Source organism: Oncorhynchus keta, chromosome 24, assembly GCF_023373465.1.
Source record: "Oncorhynchus keta strain PuntledgeMale-10-30-2019 chromosome 24, Oket_V2, whole genome shotgun sequence".
NCBI lineage: Eukaryota > Metazoa > Chordata > Actinopteri > Salmoniformes > Salmonidae > Oncorhynchus > Oncorhynchus keta.
The window spans coordinates 39,707,915-39,723,374 of record NC_068444.1 but is presented as its reverse complement, the minus strand read 5'-3'; the positions used below and the strand labels follow the sequence as shown (position 1 = coordinate 39,723,374).

Genomic DNA, 15,460 nt, shown 5'->3' with positions numbered 1-15,460 from the left:
CCTGGGTGTTAAGCATATCCCAGTTTAGGTCATTTAACAGTATGAATAAATGGGGGGCAATTAATTCACATATGGTGTCCAGGGCACAGCTGGGGACTGAGGGGGTCTATAACAAGCAGCAACAGTGAGAGACTTATTTATGGAAAGGTGAATTTTTAAATGTAGAAGCTCGTAATGTTTGGGCACAGACCTGGATAGCAATGCAGAACTCTGCAGACTATCTCTGCAGTAGATAGCAACTCCACCCCCTCAGACGGCTAGGACATCAGGGTTGGCGGATTGTGCTAAAGCAGTGAATAAAACAAACTTAGGGATGAGGCTTCTGATGTTAACATGCAAGAAACCAAGGCTTTTACGGTTACAGAAGTCAACATATGACAGCTCCTGAGGAATAGGAGCGGAACTGGGGGCTACAGCGCCTGGGTTAACCTCTACATCACCAGAGGAACCTAGGGGGAGTAGGTTAAGGGTACGGTTAAAGGCTATAAGAACTGGTCGTCTAGTGCGTTGGGAACAGAGAGTAAAAGGAGCAGATTTCCGCGCGTGGTAGAATAGATTCAGGGAATAACGTACAGATAATGGTATGGTAGGATGTGAGTACAGTGGAGGTAAACCTTGGCGTTGAGTGACAATGTTTCGTCTCCGGAGGCACCAGTTAAGGCAGGTGTGGGGGTGGGACAAAATAGCTATCTAAGGCATGTTGAGCTGGACTGAGGGCTCTACAGTGAAATAAAACAATACGCAATACCTCACAATCAAATGCCGACCATATTACCTCCCAAGACAGTTATCTGCAGTTATAGTCACAGCCGTGTGTATTCACCCTCAAGCACGATGGCCCTCAAGGAAATACATTGGACTTTGTGCAAACTGGAAACCACATATCCTGGGGATTTTAACCAATCAAATTTTAGGAAAACGCCACCAAAGTTCTATCAACAAATTGACTGTAGTACTCGCGCTGGAAATAATTTGACCACTCTCCCTTCCCGTTTGCCTGAAAGTCCCTTGCCTCCCTTCTGCAAATCAGATCACAACTCCATTTTGCTCCTCCCTTCCTATAGTCAGAAACTCCAACAGGAAGTACCTGTGCAAAGATCTATTCAATGCTGGTCTGACCCAATCAGAAACCATGCATCAAAGATTGTTTTGATCATGCAGACTGGGATTTGTGCCGTGTAGCCAAAGAGTATACACGAAAACAGTGACTGACTTCATCAGTAAGTGTATAGGGAATGTTGTTCCCATTGTGACTAACCTCTTCAACCTATTGGGGCGCTATGTCATTATTGGATAAAAAAAACGTGCCCGTTTTAAGTGCACTATTTTGTCACGAAAAGATGCTCGACTATGCATATATTTGGCAGCTTTGGAAAGAAAACACTCGTTTTCAAAACTACAAAGATATTATCTGTGAGTGCCACAGAACTCATGCTACAGGTGAAACCAAGATGAAACCTCAAACAGGAAATGAGCATAATTTTTTAGGCTCTGTTTCCCATCGTCTCCTTATATGGCTGTGAATGTGTGATGAATGAACCTAAGCTCTCTGCCATTCGTCCAAGATGTCTGCAGCATAGTGACGTATTTGTAGGCATATCATTGGAAGATTGGCCATAAGAGACTACATTTGCCAGGGGTCCGCCCGGTGTCCTTTGTCTAAATTGTTGCGTAATCTTCAGCTGCATTTTGCCATGCGATTCAGAGGGGAAAGGACACTTCCACGAACCATATATCATCGAAGAGATATGTGAAAAACACCTTGAGGATTGGTTCTAAACAACGTTTGCCATGTTTCAGTCGATATTATGGAGTTAATTTGGAAAAAAGTTTGGCGTTTGGATAACTGAATTTTCATTATTGGTTGGTAGCCAAACGTGACGCACCAAACAGACCGATTTCTCCTGCACAAATAATCTTTCAGGAAAACTGAACATTTGCTATCTAACTGAGAGTCTCCTCATTGAAAACATCCAAAGTTTTTCAAAGGTAGGCACCACTCTGTTCAATAGTCGTCCCTAGCCGCCTACCACCCGGTTACTCAACCCTGCATCTTAGAGACTGCTGCCCCGTAAACATAAACATGGAATCACTGGTCACTTTAATAATGGAACACCAGTCACTTTAATAATGTTTACATACTGCTTTACTCATTTAATTTGTATATACTGTATTCTATTCCACTATATTTTTATCAATGTCACTCCTACATTGCTCGTCCTAATATTTCTATATTTCTAAATACTATACTTCCACTATATTTTTATCAATGTCACTCCTACATTGCTCGTCCTAATATTTCTATATTTCTAAATTCATTCTTTAACTTTTAGATTTGTGTGTATTGTTGTGAATTGTTAGATAGTACTGCACTGTTGGAGCTAGGAACACAAGCATTTTGCTACACCTGCCATGCTGTTACACCTGGCATCTGCTAGAATTTGTGTATGTGACCAATAAGATTTGATTTGATAAGCTATTCTGATAGTGCAGGTCTTGTGCGAAATCCTGGATGAAGGATCCAGGCCCCTCGCTGGCACACATCAATTCCCACATCAATTAGCTACAGCTTGGCTAGTGCGAACATGGAAACATGTTTATTATTTCCCTACAGAGAAAACGCAGGAAGACAAAAACAGAGTTAGTTACTATACATGGCTGAGTGTGTTTTTCTACATCTCTCTCTCACCCCCCCTCTCTCTCTCCACATGTGCTTCCCTCCCAATACTGGGAACAGGAATGGTAATTAAACTTCTCCTCCCTGGAAAAGTAGTTGTTCATTATCTCTAGGGCTCAACGTGCTGAGAGCTGGGAGGGAACCATATGTCATTCTTTTTCAGGATTAGTTACCTGTGTGTCCCTCAGAGTTGATGCATTAGAGCATTTAGTCCATATGCATCTTTGCTCGGCTACATCAGCCCTTTGAACATGCCTAGAATGGCCTATTGCCCATTAAGGGAAATGTTTCTCTACCTCTTTGAAAATGCACTTGTCTGTTTGACAGCTTCTTTCCTTCTCTCTGACTGTCTATCTAATTAGAGATGTTGTATGCAAACCAGCGAGTCAAGACTTTTCTTCACTTCACACTTCTTTGCCAACTCCAGTCTTTTGTAGCACAGGGACCAACCTCTTACCTGGCAATTAAATGATCTATTGATATTTCTGTCATCATTCTGACCTCGTCAGCAATGATTATGTAGAGACAGGAGACAGCGCCATAATAGAATAATGACAGCAGTAGGACAGCTCGATGGCATTTTCTGACACTTCATGGTGACAGCGTGACATTGTTATGATAGCCTAGTGATAGCGCTATTTTCAAAGAGAATGGGGGGACAGATAACGATAAAATAATCGACTGGACGCTTTTCTATGTCAGTCATGCAAACTTAGCTTCCACAGTGACTCGCACACACTTATCTCTGATTAGTTCATTAGTTTGCAGTATTATAAGATTATGCCCACTGTAATCTTATAATACTGCGAACAAATTAACTAAGCCACCACCCCCTTTCAAAATGTTCACCTTTTGTTGCCTTACAGCCTGAAATGAAAGCACATGAAATTAAAATGTATTTACTCACAGTAACCCACAATATCATTGAGGAAAAAAAATATATGAAAAACTCCGAAAATTAACTAAAAGTGAAACAGTGAAACACCCCTCCCTTAGAAAAATGAGAAGATTTCATATGAATGAGCTTGAACAATTCTGCAAGGAAGAATGGGCAAATGTTGCACAGTCTAGGTGTGCAAAGATAGAGACGTACTCAAAGAGCCTCATGGCCATATTTCAAGCAAAAGGGGGTTCCACCATGTATTATCTCAGGGGGGTGTTCACTTATCCAAATAGGGTATTAAACTGTTTTAATTTTTATTTAAAACGTTCATTCTTTTTATTTTTTAAAACTTGGATATTGTGGGTTACTGTGTGTAAATAAAGCCGGAAAAAGTCCGATTTTTGTGTTTTCATTCCAGGCTGTAAGGCAACAAAAGGGGGACATTTTCAAAGGGGGTGATGACTTTCTATACCCACTGTAGCTGTATTAGCAAAGTTACTTTTATTCTGTTTGTCTTCGTTGTGCCTGAGCTCAGAACATGTAGATATGTTGTAAGGATTGCTGAGATGCACAAAAACAATATAACATTCATAATGGCTGAATCTTTCTTTTATTAAGTGAAGTTGAACTTTGTACCTTTCCCAGGAGTAGACATGTATGACACATCAAACCCCATCAATCCAATTATATTGTTCGTGTACACATATTTTGCAGATGTTATCGCGGGTGAAGCAAATGAGCTCGGACTAGGTCCTGGAGAGATGGAAAGAGACGAGGAGGACTAGTACACATCTTCATCGTCTTTCTCTTCTTCCTCCTCCTGTTCCTCCTCCTCCCTTCCTTCCGTTCCTCCAGGACCTCGGCTGAGCTCATTTGATAAAATGTACGTTTGTTGAATGACTCACTAGCAACATTTAACGATAACACCCACACAGCAAGGTGTGTGTAGGTGAGCATCTGCCGTTGCTGTTACCAAGGAGCGAGGCACCCTAGGCCCCCGAAGGTCTTGATGAGTTCATATATTTGGAGAAAGGGGAGAAGAGTTGGAAGAGGGAGTGGAGGAGAGAAGAGAGGTGAAGAGGTGAAGGGGGAGTGTCTGTTAACAATGGACGATGTCAGGGCCGACTGCCTTGTGTGAAACACCATGAAACAACAAGTGGAGATGTCACGACATGGCCGCCAGCAGACAGAGACACACACGCACGTACACACACAACCGTCCACACACACTCTGTGTGTCTAGCCCCACATGAGAAAAGGAGAAAGACAGGCAGAGGAGAAGAGACATCCCGACACGACTTCCCAAAGGCACCACCAGGGATCAGTTCATGAAAGGTTAACTATCTCCCAGACACAGAGAAGACCCTGGAGCTTTTGACACAGATTTTGACACTCACTGCTTTGTATGTGTCATAACACACTCAGACCACAAAAACCTGCAAATCAGAATTGTTATGGTGTGATGGTCATTGACTACATGGTTTGACTACTGGTCAGCAAAAAAAGATGGAGCTGCTGTGTATAGTAGCTGTCTTACGGGCTCCTGACCAATTCTGCTATTTAGAATTGCTATATGGAAGCTCTGGAAGTTCTGAAATGTCAGAATAATAGTAGAGAGAAAGATTTATTTCAGCTGGTATTTCTTTAACCACATTCACAGTGGGTCAGAAGTTTACATACACTCAATTAGTATTTGGTAGCATTGCCTTTAAATTGTTTAACTTGGGTCAAATGTTTCAGGTAGCCTTCCACAAGCTTCCCACAATAATTTGGGTGAATTTTGAACGATTCCTCCCGACAGAGCTGGTGTAACTGAGTCAGGTTTGTAGGCCTCATTGCTCGCACATGCCTTTTCAGTTCTGCCCAAAAATGTTCAATAGGATTGAGGTCAGGGCTTTGTGATGGCCACTCCAATACCTTGACTTTGTTGTCCTTAAGCCATTTTGCCACAACTTTGTAAGTATGCTTGGGGTCATTGTCCATTTGGAAGAACCATTTGCGACCAAGCTTTAACTTCCTGACTGATGTCTTAAGATGTTGCTTCAATATATCCACGTAATTTTCCTCCCACATAATTTCCCTCCGTCATGATGCCATCTATATTGTGAAGTGCACCAGTCACTCCTGCAGCAAAGCACCTCCCCAACATGATGCAGCCACCCCTGTGCTTCACGGTTGGGATGGTGTTCTTCGGCTTGCAAACCTCCCCCTTTTTCCTCCAAACATAAAGATGGTCATTATGGCCAAACAGTTCTATTTTTGTTTAATCAGACCAGAGGACATTTCTCCAAAAAGTTCAATCTTTGTCCCCATGTGCAGTTGCAAACCGTAGTCTGGCTTTTTTATGGCGGTTTTGGAGCAGAGACTTCTTCCTTGCTGAGCACCCTTTCAGGTTATGTCGATATAGGACTTGTTTTACTGTGGATGTAGATACATCTGTACTTGTTTCCTCCAGCATCTTCACAAGGTCCTTTTCTGTTGTTCTGGGATTGATTTGCACTTTTTGCACCAAAGTACATTCATCTCTAGGAGACAGAACGCGTCTCCTTCCTGAGTGGAACGACGGCTGCGTGGTCCCATGGTGTTTATACTTGCGTACTATTTATTGTTTGTACAGGTGAACGTGGTACCTTCAGGAATTTGGAAATTGCTCCCAAGGATGTGAAGGTGTACATTTTTTTTCTGAGTTCTTGGCTGATTTCTTTTGATTTTCCCATGATGTCAAGCAAAGAGGCACTGAGTTTGAAGGTAGGCCTTGAAATACATCCACACGTACACCTCAAATTATGTCAATTAGCCTATCAGAAGCTTCTATAGGCATGACATCATTTTCTGGAATTTTCCACGCTGTTTAAAGGCACAGTAAACTGGAATTGTGATACAGTGAATTATAAGTGAAATAATCTGTCTGTAAACAATTGTTGGGAAAATGACTTGTGTTACGCACAAAGTTTGGTGTCCTAACCGACTTGCCAAAACTATAGTTTGTTGACAAGAAATTTGGTCGAAAAACGAGTTTGAATGACTCCAACCTAAGTGTATTTAAACTTCCGACTTCAACTGTATGTAAATAAGGTATTTCAATAAATGTGCAAAAAAAATTCAAAAACATGTTTTCACTTTGTGGGTTGGGTTATATGGGTTATTCTGTGTCGATGTCTGACCAAAAAAATCTATTTCATCCATTTTGAATTCATGCGGTAACACAACAAAACGTGGAATAAGTCAAGGGGTATGAATACATTCTGAAATCACTGTACGTTACTCCAGCAGATTACTTAAACCTGGCTCCCACATGGGACAGACCACCTCCTTGTCTATACCACATCGTTGTGAAGCTAGAGACCGAATGGTTCTCCTTCTTTCTCTTTTTTCTAATTCACTTACATGACCTGTAAGAGTTTATTTCTCTAAGCCCGTGGGAAGGGGGAGGGAGGGAGAGAAAGATATGGCTTAGTTCTGCCTCGGCTGTTTTACCCACCCGTAAATCTACACCGGGGAGCTGTGTGTGTCAGCGTTCGTCTGTTGCACGTTCACTCATATTGAGGGAGATTGAGAGGTATGAGTAATCGAGGAGGTGTACAGAGAGATGGGGAGCGAAACGAAAAAGAGAGAAGATGGAAAGAGAAAAGGAGATAAAGTTGCAGACTGTGAGAGAGGGAGGATTAAATAGAGATAACCCACTCGTCCATCGATCCACACCTTGAAGGCAGTAATGAGAAGTCGGAGATAAGGATGAAGTTCCTCTCACTAACACTAGATGGCAGAAGAGAACATGTAGCGTTTGACCCTCCACACATAAATGGGGACGACGTCGTGATGTGGCAGACCACCGTTTAGCCTATTTGAACTTGACTGGTGCCTCGCAATAAATATTGGAGTCTCTTTCTGTCTGTCTTTCTTTCTTTCTCTCTCTCACTTACACACACACACACAGGGGGACCAAACAATTGATTCCCATTCAACATCCTATTTTCCCTAACCCTTAAACCTAACCTTAACCCCTATCCTTAATTCTGTTATCATTTGTCCATTCTCCCTCTCTCTCTCTCTCTCTCGCTCTCTCTCTCTCGCTCTCCCTTTCTCTTTCTCACTTACACACACTACAACACACACATGTTCAACTTCAACCTCCATGGCTATGTGTTTTCGTTCTCTTGTAGAGGGCCTTGCTGTTGGTGTAGGGTTCGGAGCCATAGGACAGACCTCACTGACCACGTTCGAGAGTGCCAGGTAAAGACAACATGTACCACTTATACAGGTGACCATATTACCCAGGCCCAATCCTACGCTGATCCGGCTATTACATTGATGACTATGACCACAGATATTGCCCCTATAGGATTTAGACACATCTGGTCGCTGGTTCAACCGCGGTCAGATGCCCCTGCATTAGACCTGGAATTTGAGGAGTGTGTGCATGAGTAGATGTTTCTCTCTCTCTCTCTGTCTCTCTCTCTCTCTCTCTCTCTCTCTCCTCTCTCTGTATGTGTGTGTGTGTCATGATCCTCCTCCACATACCATGTGGCTAGTAGACAGGAGCATCACTTGTTCCTTCCCGTGGGAAAGAACTGTTTACTCTGTGGGGATGAGGAGGACAGAACAGCACTCCTTTGTGCCTGGCTGCTCTTGTGTCTGGGCTGTGCACTCTGCTGTCTGCTGCTACCACCCAGTGGCCACCCTGGTACTGCATGCCTAACTCATAAGTAATGCATGGGCCGAAGAGGATGCTCAGACCTAGGCTTGCAAAATTCCGGTAACTTTCCCAAATATCCCAGGTTTTACAGAAATCCCGGTTGGAAGATTCCCGGAATGAGGAAGGAATAAGCAGGAAATGTGAGTGAACACATGTATTTGTGTGTGCGTGTGCACGCGTCTGTCCGTCAGTTTGTTTGTGTCTGTGCATGGTTGTATCTATCTGTGTGTGGGTAGTGTGTATGCGTGTGTGTGTGAATGTTCCGATTGAGAGGCGGGAGGGGAGGGAGGCGAGCAGGAATCCTGAGGAATGTGTGGAGACCGCCCTCCAGATGTGGACCAGCCGCTGGCAGCAAACCAGGGAGGAAGTTGAGGTGGAGGGCACATATACTAGCTCTCTCTCTCTCTACCTCTACCTCTCTCGCTCTCTCTCTCTCACTCTCTCCCTCCTCCAGCTCCCAGTGAAAGCCTCTCTTGTCCTCTTTTCTCTGGTAGCTGTGTTAGCTGTGCTACAGGTGCAGTCTCTTCTGGCTATTCTTGGCTCTGCCCAGGCCTCTCTCTCTCTTTGATGTGGTCTAGCAGGCCTGTTCCCAGCAGGCAGAGTGGCTGCCGTGAGAAGGTCCTCTCCATGCCAGTGGCTTTGCCTTTTCCTTTTCCTGCTGCTGTATAACCGCAGGTGCGTGTGTCGATTGTGTTGGCCTGTGTGTGTGTGTGTTTGTGGGTGCGTGTGTGTATGAGGAAGCAGGTGGTAGCCAGGTAGAGTGAGTGAACAAGGAGGCCTCCTCAACCAAGCTGAGAACCACCCCCCTCTTTACTTATTGTGGTATTGCAATGTTTTGTTGTCTGCATTAACACGTGGAATGTTTTGGGGGACTGTAATGAAAGTCAAACTGGAGGAGTACATGTACGTGTGATTGCCTGCAAATTGAGTCTAAAGTGTGTAGACTCTCTGAGTGCTTCGTGGTCATTAGTGTGAATAAGAAGAGAGCCTTTGTCACAGCGGCAGACCCAGTCAGTCACACACACACACACACACACACACACACACACACACACACACACACACACACACACACACACACACACACACACACACACACACACACACACACACACACACACACACACACACACACACACACACACACACACACACACACACACACACACACACACACACACACACACACACACACACAGAGTGGTTGGGACCACAGCATTCCTGTAGTGTTGGCTCAGTCCTCTGGGATCTGCTGAGCTCTGGCCCTCCTCAGCAGAGAACCCTTCTGGGCTGGGTGGGTTTGGCCCCACTGCTAGACTTCTCTCTCTCTGTCTCCCACTCTCTCTCTCTCTCTCTCTCTCTCTCTCTCTCTCTCTCTCTCTCTCTCTCTCTCTCTCTCTCTCTTCTCGCTCTCTCTCTCTCCTCGCTCTCTCGCTCTCTGCTCTCTGCTCTCTCACTCTCGCTCTCTCCCTCTCTCTGTCTCTGACACTCTCTCTCTCGCTCTCCTCTGTCTCTGACACTCTCGCTCTCTCCCTCTCTCTGTCTTTCTCGCTCTCTCTCTCTGTCTCTGACACTCTCGCTTCTCACTCTCTCTGTCTCTGACACTCTCGTCTCTCACACTGTCTCTGACACTCTCGCTCTCTCACTCTCTCTGCCCTCTCTCCCTCGACACACCAATCAGTCACTAGCTATTGCTGTTTAATGTCTACATTTCTTTCCTTGTCAGTTTGACCCTCCCGCCGTATCTCTCCTATCTTTCTCTCCCTAGGTGTTCTCTCTTTCTACATCGCTCCCTCTCCTTCCTTCCCTCCCTCTTCTCCCCTTTTCCTCCAGTGTGAATGTCGCCCTCCGTTCAAGTCAATATTTATTAATTCCTTTGGGTCTGTATTGGCACAGAGTGTCTCGGTCTCAGGTGTGACTCCAGTCACGTAGCCATAGCTACCTGGCACTCTCCCACCACACCTATGGCACCTGGAGTATCCCAGAGAAATTCACCAGGACACCTCAGCTCTCTGTATTTAACTCGGGGATCCACTCAGTGAAGACAGTATCATTATCTTTGGTGTTTTGCTCTTTAGTTTTGGATTGGCCAGGGCAGGCTAGAATGTGGTATGTGATTAAATGGGTTGTTTTCAGACTAGAGTTGTGTCATATTGTGGCTGTCATAATGTGTTAATGTGCTTCATATCACATGGATCTATTTAAAATATTTAGCATCAGCTACGGAATCAATAGGGAAGTCATACCTTACTGTAAAAACGTTGACATTACTGTAACTTTACAACGTTCAACTCTTCCTCTCCTTCTCGGACTGTTAGTCTGAACGTTTTGCTGGCGCAGAGGTAGAAACCATGGTGACTGGTTCGTTTTGGAGGTGGCAGTGGTGGGCGGAGTTTGCAGTTTTGTCTCAGCTGATTGGTGTGAGTGGGCCCCTATGCCTTTACGCTTATGCACACACACGCACACACACTCACACACACACACACACACACACACACACACACACACACACACACACACACACACACACACACACACACACACACACACACACACACACACACACACACACACACACACACACACACACACACACACACACACACACACACACACACACACAGGTGGCGATGAGGGCCGGAGTGCAGCCAAGTCCTGCTGTTATTACAGATGTGTATAGGAAGGAGGGAGGGCGGGAAAAGGGGGGCTTGCTGGCCTAACGTGTGGTGTTTCACTCACTCACTAAGCCCTGGGCTCTCTTTCTCACACAACACAAGAATACTATCGTCATGAAGTCAGCTTCCACTATGGCACTTGGGCTCTCTGAAAGCAGCTCACGGATGTTTTATACGCTGTAACTAACACATTTTATGACACATTTGCACGTGAATTCAACGGGACGTGTGTGTCTACCAGTAGATTGGGGATTGTAGGCTACTCAGTTGATCCTATTATTACTTTTGTCCTTTTTAGCCTAGTCGTTAAATCAATTCCAATCTGGTCTAAATGCGTTGGTCGCCGACACAGTAAGCAGGTGTTATGGTGGGTGTCGCGAAAGCCTTATGCTCTTGTTCCTATCACGTCAGTGCAGTAAATGTCAGACAAACACACAGTAATAAAACATTAAGAAGTAGTAAAACAATTTAGCACAGCAGTAGATGTATAACTAGTCTATAAACATTATAAAAGTGGCCCGTGTTCAATGACTATGTACATAGGGCAGCAGTTCCTAAGGTGCAGGGTGGAGTACCTGGTGGTACCCGGTGGTAGCCGGCTAGTGACCGTGACTAAGGGACAGGGTAGAGTACTGAGCAGAGGGCAGAGTAGTGTGCAGAGGCTGTCTAGTTTAGGGGGCCGGCTATTTAACGGTCTGATGGCCTGGGGATAGTAGCTGTTTATCAGTCTCTCTGTCCCAGATTTGATGCACCTGTGCTGTCTCTGCCTTCTAGATGGTAGTGGGGTGAACAGGCCATGGCTTGGGTGGCTGAGGTGAGGTCCTTGATGGTCTTCTTGGCCTTCCTGTGACACTGGGTGCTGTTGATGTCCTGAGGACAGGCAGTGTGTCCCAGATGCGTCGGTTGCGGACGGTGCAATTGCCAGGCGGTGATAGAGCCCGACAGGCTGCTCTCAATCGTGCATCTGTGTCTTAAGGGCCAAGCCAAATGTCTTTCTCCTCTTGAGGATGAAGAGGCGCTGTTGCACCTTCTTCACCACACTGTCGGTGTGAAGGGACCATTTCAGGTCCTGAGTGATATGCACGCCAAGGATTTTTTATTTTTTATTTAACCTTTATTTAACTAGGCAAGTCAGTTAAAAAAATATTATTTACAATGACAGCCTACCCCGGCCAAACCCTCCGCTAACTCGGATGCTGGGCCAATTGTGCGCCTCCCTATACAGCCCGGGATCGAACCAGGGTCTTTGGTGACGCCTCTAGCACTGTGATGCAGTGGAGCCATAAAATGGGGGGGCGTACTGACACCACTCCTCCAAGGCACACCTTCTACCTGTAGGCTGTCTCGTCATTGTTGGTAATCCGGCCTACCACTGATGTGTCGCCAGCAACCTTGATGATGGAGTTGGAGACGTGCGTTGCCAGGCAGTCATGGGTGAACAGGGAGTACAAGACGGCCCGTCAGGAAGTTTAGGATCCAGTTCCCCCGAGAGGGATTCAAACTCAGGGCCCTGTGCTTGGTGTCGAGCTTGGAGGAAACTATGGTGTTGAACACTGAGCTGTAGTCGATGAACAGCCTTCTTACATAGGTATTCCTCTTGTCCAGGTGGCATAATGTGTGTGTGCAATGCAATGGCGATTGCGTCGTCCATGGATCTGTTGGGGCGGTATGCAAATTGTCGTGGGTCTAGGGTGTCAGGTAGTATGGTTGTGGTATGGTCCTTAACTAGCCTGTCAAAGCACTTTGTGATTACAGAATTGAGTGCTACGGTGTGGTAGCTCAGCTAGTTCAGCTACCTTCACTTTCTTGGTCAGAGGAACAATGGTGGACATCTTGAAGCAAGTAGTGAAAACAGGCTGGGATATTAAGAGATTGAATGTGACACTCCAGCCAGCTGGTCTGCACATGCTCTGAGGACGTGGCTTGGGATGCTGTCTGGGCCGGCAGCCTTGCGAGCGTTAATGCGCGTAAACGTCATACATCGGCCACGGAGATCAGGAGCACACAGTCCTCGTGAGCGGCCTGACCTCTCTGCGTGACCTTTTCAGTGTACTGTACTGTCTCTCCCTAACAGGGCCCTCAGCCAAAGCTGTTAGTTCACAGTTTTAACCCTTTACACACGGGTGAATCGACCTATATGGATTGGGCTAAATTGACATATTTCATACAGAAGACATTTGAAAAGCATGAGAGAGAGAGAGAAATCAAATCAGATTGTTACAGAAATTAAAACCTCCCATGTGACAAATTGAATAAAAAGAACACAGAATAAACTAAATTGCAATTTGGCCCTCAAAAGAGGACACAAATTGGCAGAATATCTGTACTCTATCAGAGATACAAAACAGATCCTGACCAAATACAGACTCAGCGACCACCAATTGGCAAGACACAAAAAGACACAAAAAGACATGGCTACCCAAAGAGGAGTGTGTATGTGGTAACTGCACAACAGGAGAGGTAGAGACAGAGATGCACTAATCTTTTTTATGTCAATTTGCTATTGACATAAAACTGTGAATTATTCTGCGTGAAGTGAAACCGCAAATATTACTGCCAGATATTTATGATTGCCATAGCCTGGAGGAACATCCCATGAACATTAATTCCCTGAAGTATTTACATTGTATGTAACTTACAAGTAATATATATTGTAACCATCATCCATGTACATTTTGTTATTATTATTGTTCCCTTTTTTAATGAGATTCACTAAATTCTCAAAATCCTAACATCTTTGGTTGGTATGGCAATAATATAGAGTACCTGTCAAAAGTTTGGACACACATACTCAATTAAGGGTTTTTCTTTATTTTCACTATTTTCTACATTGTATATTAACAGTGAAGACATCAACACTATGAAATAACACATATGGAATCATGTAGTAACCAAAAAAGTGTTAATCAAATCAAAATGTATTTTAGATTTTAGATTCTTCAAAGTAGCCACCCTTTGCCTTGATGGCAGCTTTGCACACTCTTGGCATTCTCTCAACCAGCTTCATGAGGTAGTCACTTGGAATGCATTTCAATTAACAGGTGTGCCTTGTTAAAAGTTAATTTGTGGAATTGCTTTCCTTCTTAATGTTTTTGAGCCAATCAGTTGTAGAGGTGGTATACAGAAGATAGCCCTATTTGGTAAAAGACCAAGTCCATATTATGGCAAGAACACCTCAATTAAGCAAAGAGAAATGACAGTCCATCATTACTTTAAGACATGAAGGTCAGTCAATCCATAAAATGCCAAGAACTTTGAAAGTTTCTTCAAGTGCAGTAACATAACATTGAATCAAATCAAATCAAATTGTATTGGTCACATACACATGATTAGCAGATGTTAATGCGAGTGTAGCAAAATGCTTGTGCTTCTAATTCCGACAATGCAGTAATATCTAACAAGTAATCTAACAAATTCACAATGACTACCTTACACACACAAATGTAAAGGGATGAAAAATAATATGTACACATAAATATATGGATGAGCGATGGCCGTGCGGCATAGGCAAGATGAGGTAGATGGTATAGAATACAGTATATGCATATGGGATGAGTAACGTAGCATATGTAGACATTATTAAAGTGCTGTTATTTAAGTGACCAGTGAAAACTTTATTAGATCCACTTGTTAAATCTATTAAAGTGGCAAGAGATTTGAGTCTGCATGTTGGCAGCAGCCACTCTATGTTAGTGATGGCTGTTTAACAGTCAGGTAGTTTGCCCCCTGGTGATGTGTTGTGCAGGCCGCAATACCCTCCGGAGAGCCTTGCCGTTTTGGGCGGAGCAGTTGCCGTACCAGGCGGTGTTACAGCCCGATAGGATGCTCACGATTGTGCAACTGTAAAAGTTTGTGAGTGTTGTAGGTGACAAGCCAAATTTCTTCAGCCTCCTGAGGTTGAAGAGACGCTGTTGCACCTTCTTCACCACGTTATCTTTGTGGGTGGACCATTTCAGTTTGTCCGTGATGTGTACGCCGAGAAACTTAAAACCTTCCACCTTCTCCACTGCTGTCCCGTCGATGTGGATGGGGGGTGCTCCCTCTGCTGTTTCCTGAAGTCCACGATCATCTCCTTTGTTTTGTTGACGTTGAGTGAGAAGTTATTTTCCTGACAACACACTCCAAGGTCCCTCACCTCCTCCCTGTAGGCCGTCTCATTGTTGTTGGTAATCAAGCCTACCACGGTTGTGTCGTCTGCAAACTTGATGATTGAGTTAGAGGCGAGCATGGCCACGCAGTCATGGGTGAACAGGGAGTACAGGAGAGGGCTGAGAACACACCTTCGTGGGGCCCCAGTGTTGAGTATCAGCGGGGTGGAGATGTTGTTTCCTACCCTCACCACCTGGGGGCGGCCCATCAAAAAGTCCAGGAGGTTCAGACTCAGGTCCTCAAACTTAATGATGAGCTTGGAGGGTGCTATGGTGTTAAATGCTGAGCTGTAGTTAATGAAAAGCATTCTTACACAGGTATTCCTCTTGTCCAAATGGGATGGGGCAGTGTACAGTGTGCAGTGTGATGGCGATTGCGTG

The 15,460-nt window shown here is 44.7% G+C and overlaps 1 pseudogene; it reads left to right on the top strand.

Moving 5' to 3' along the window:
* LOC118357535 (zinc transporter ZIP11-like) overlaps window positions 1–15,460 on the top strand; it is a 156,440-nt pseudogene that overhangs the window by 114,549 nt on the left and 26,431 nt on the right.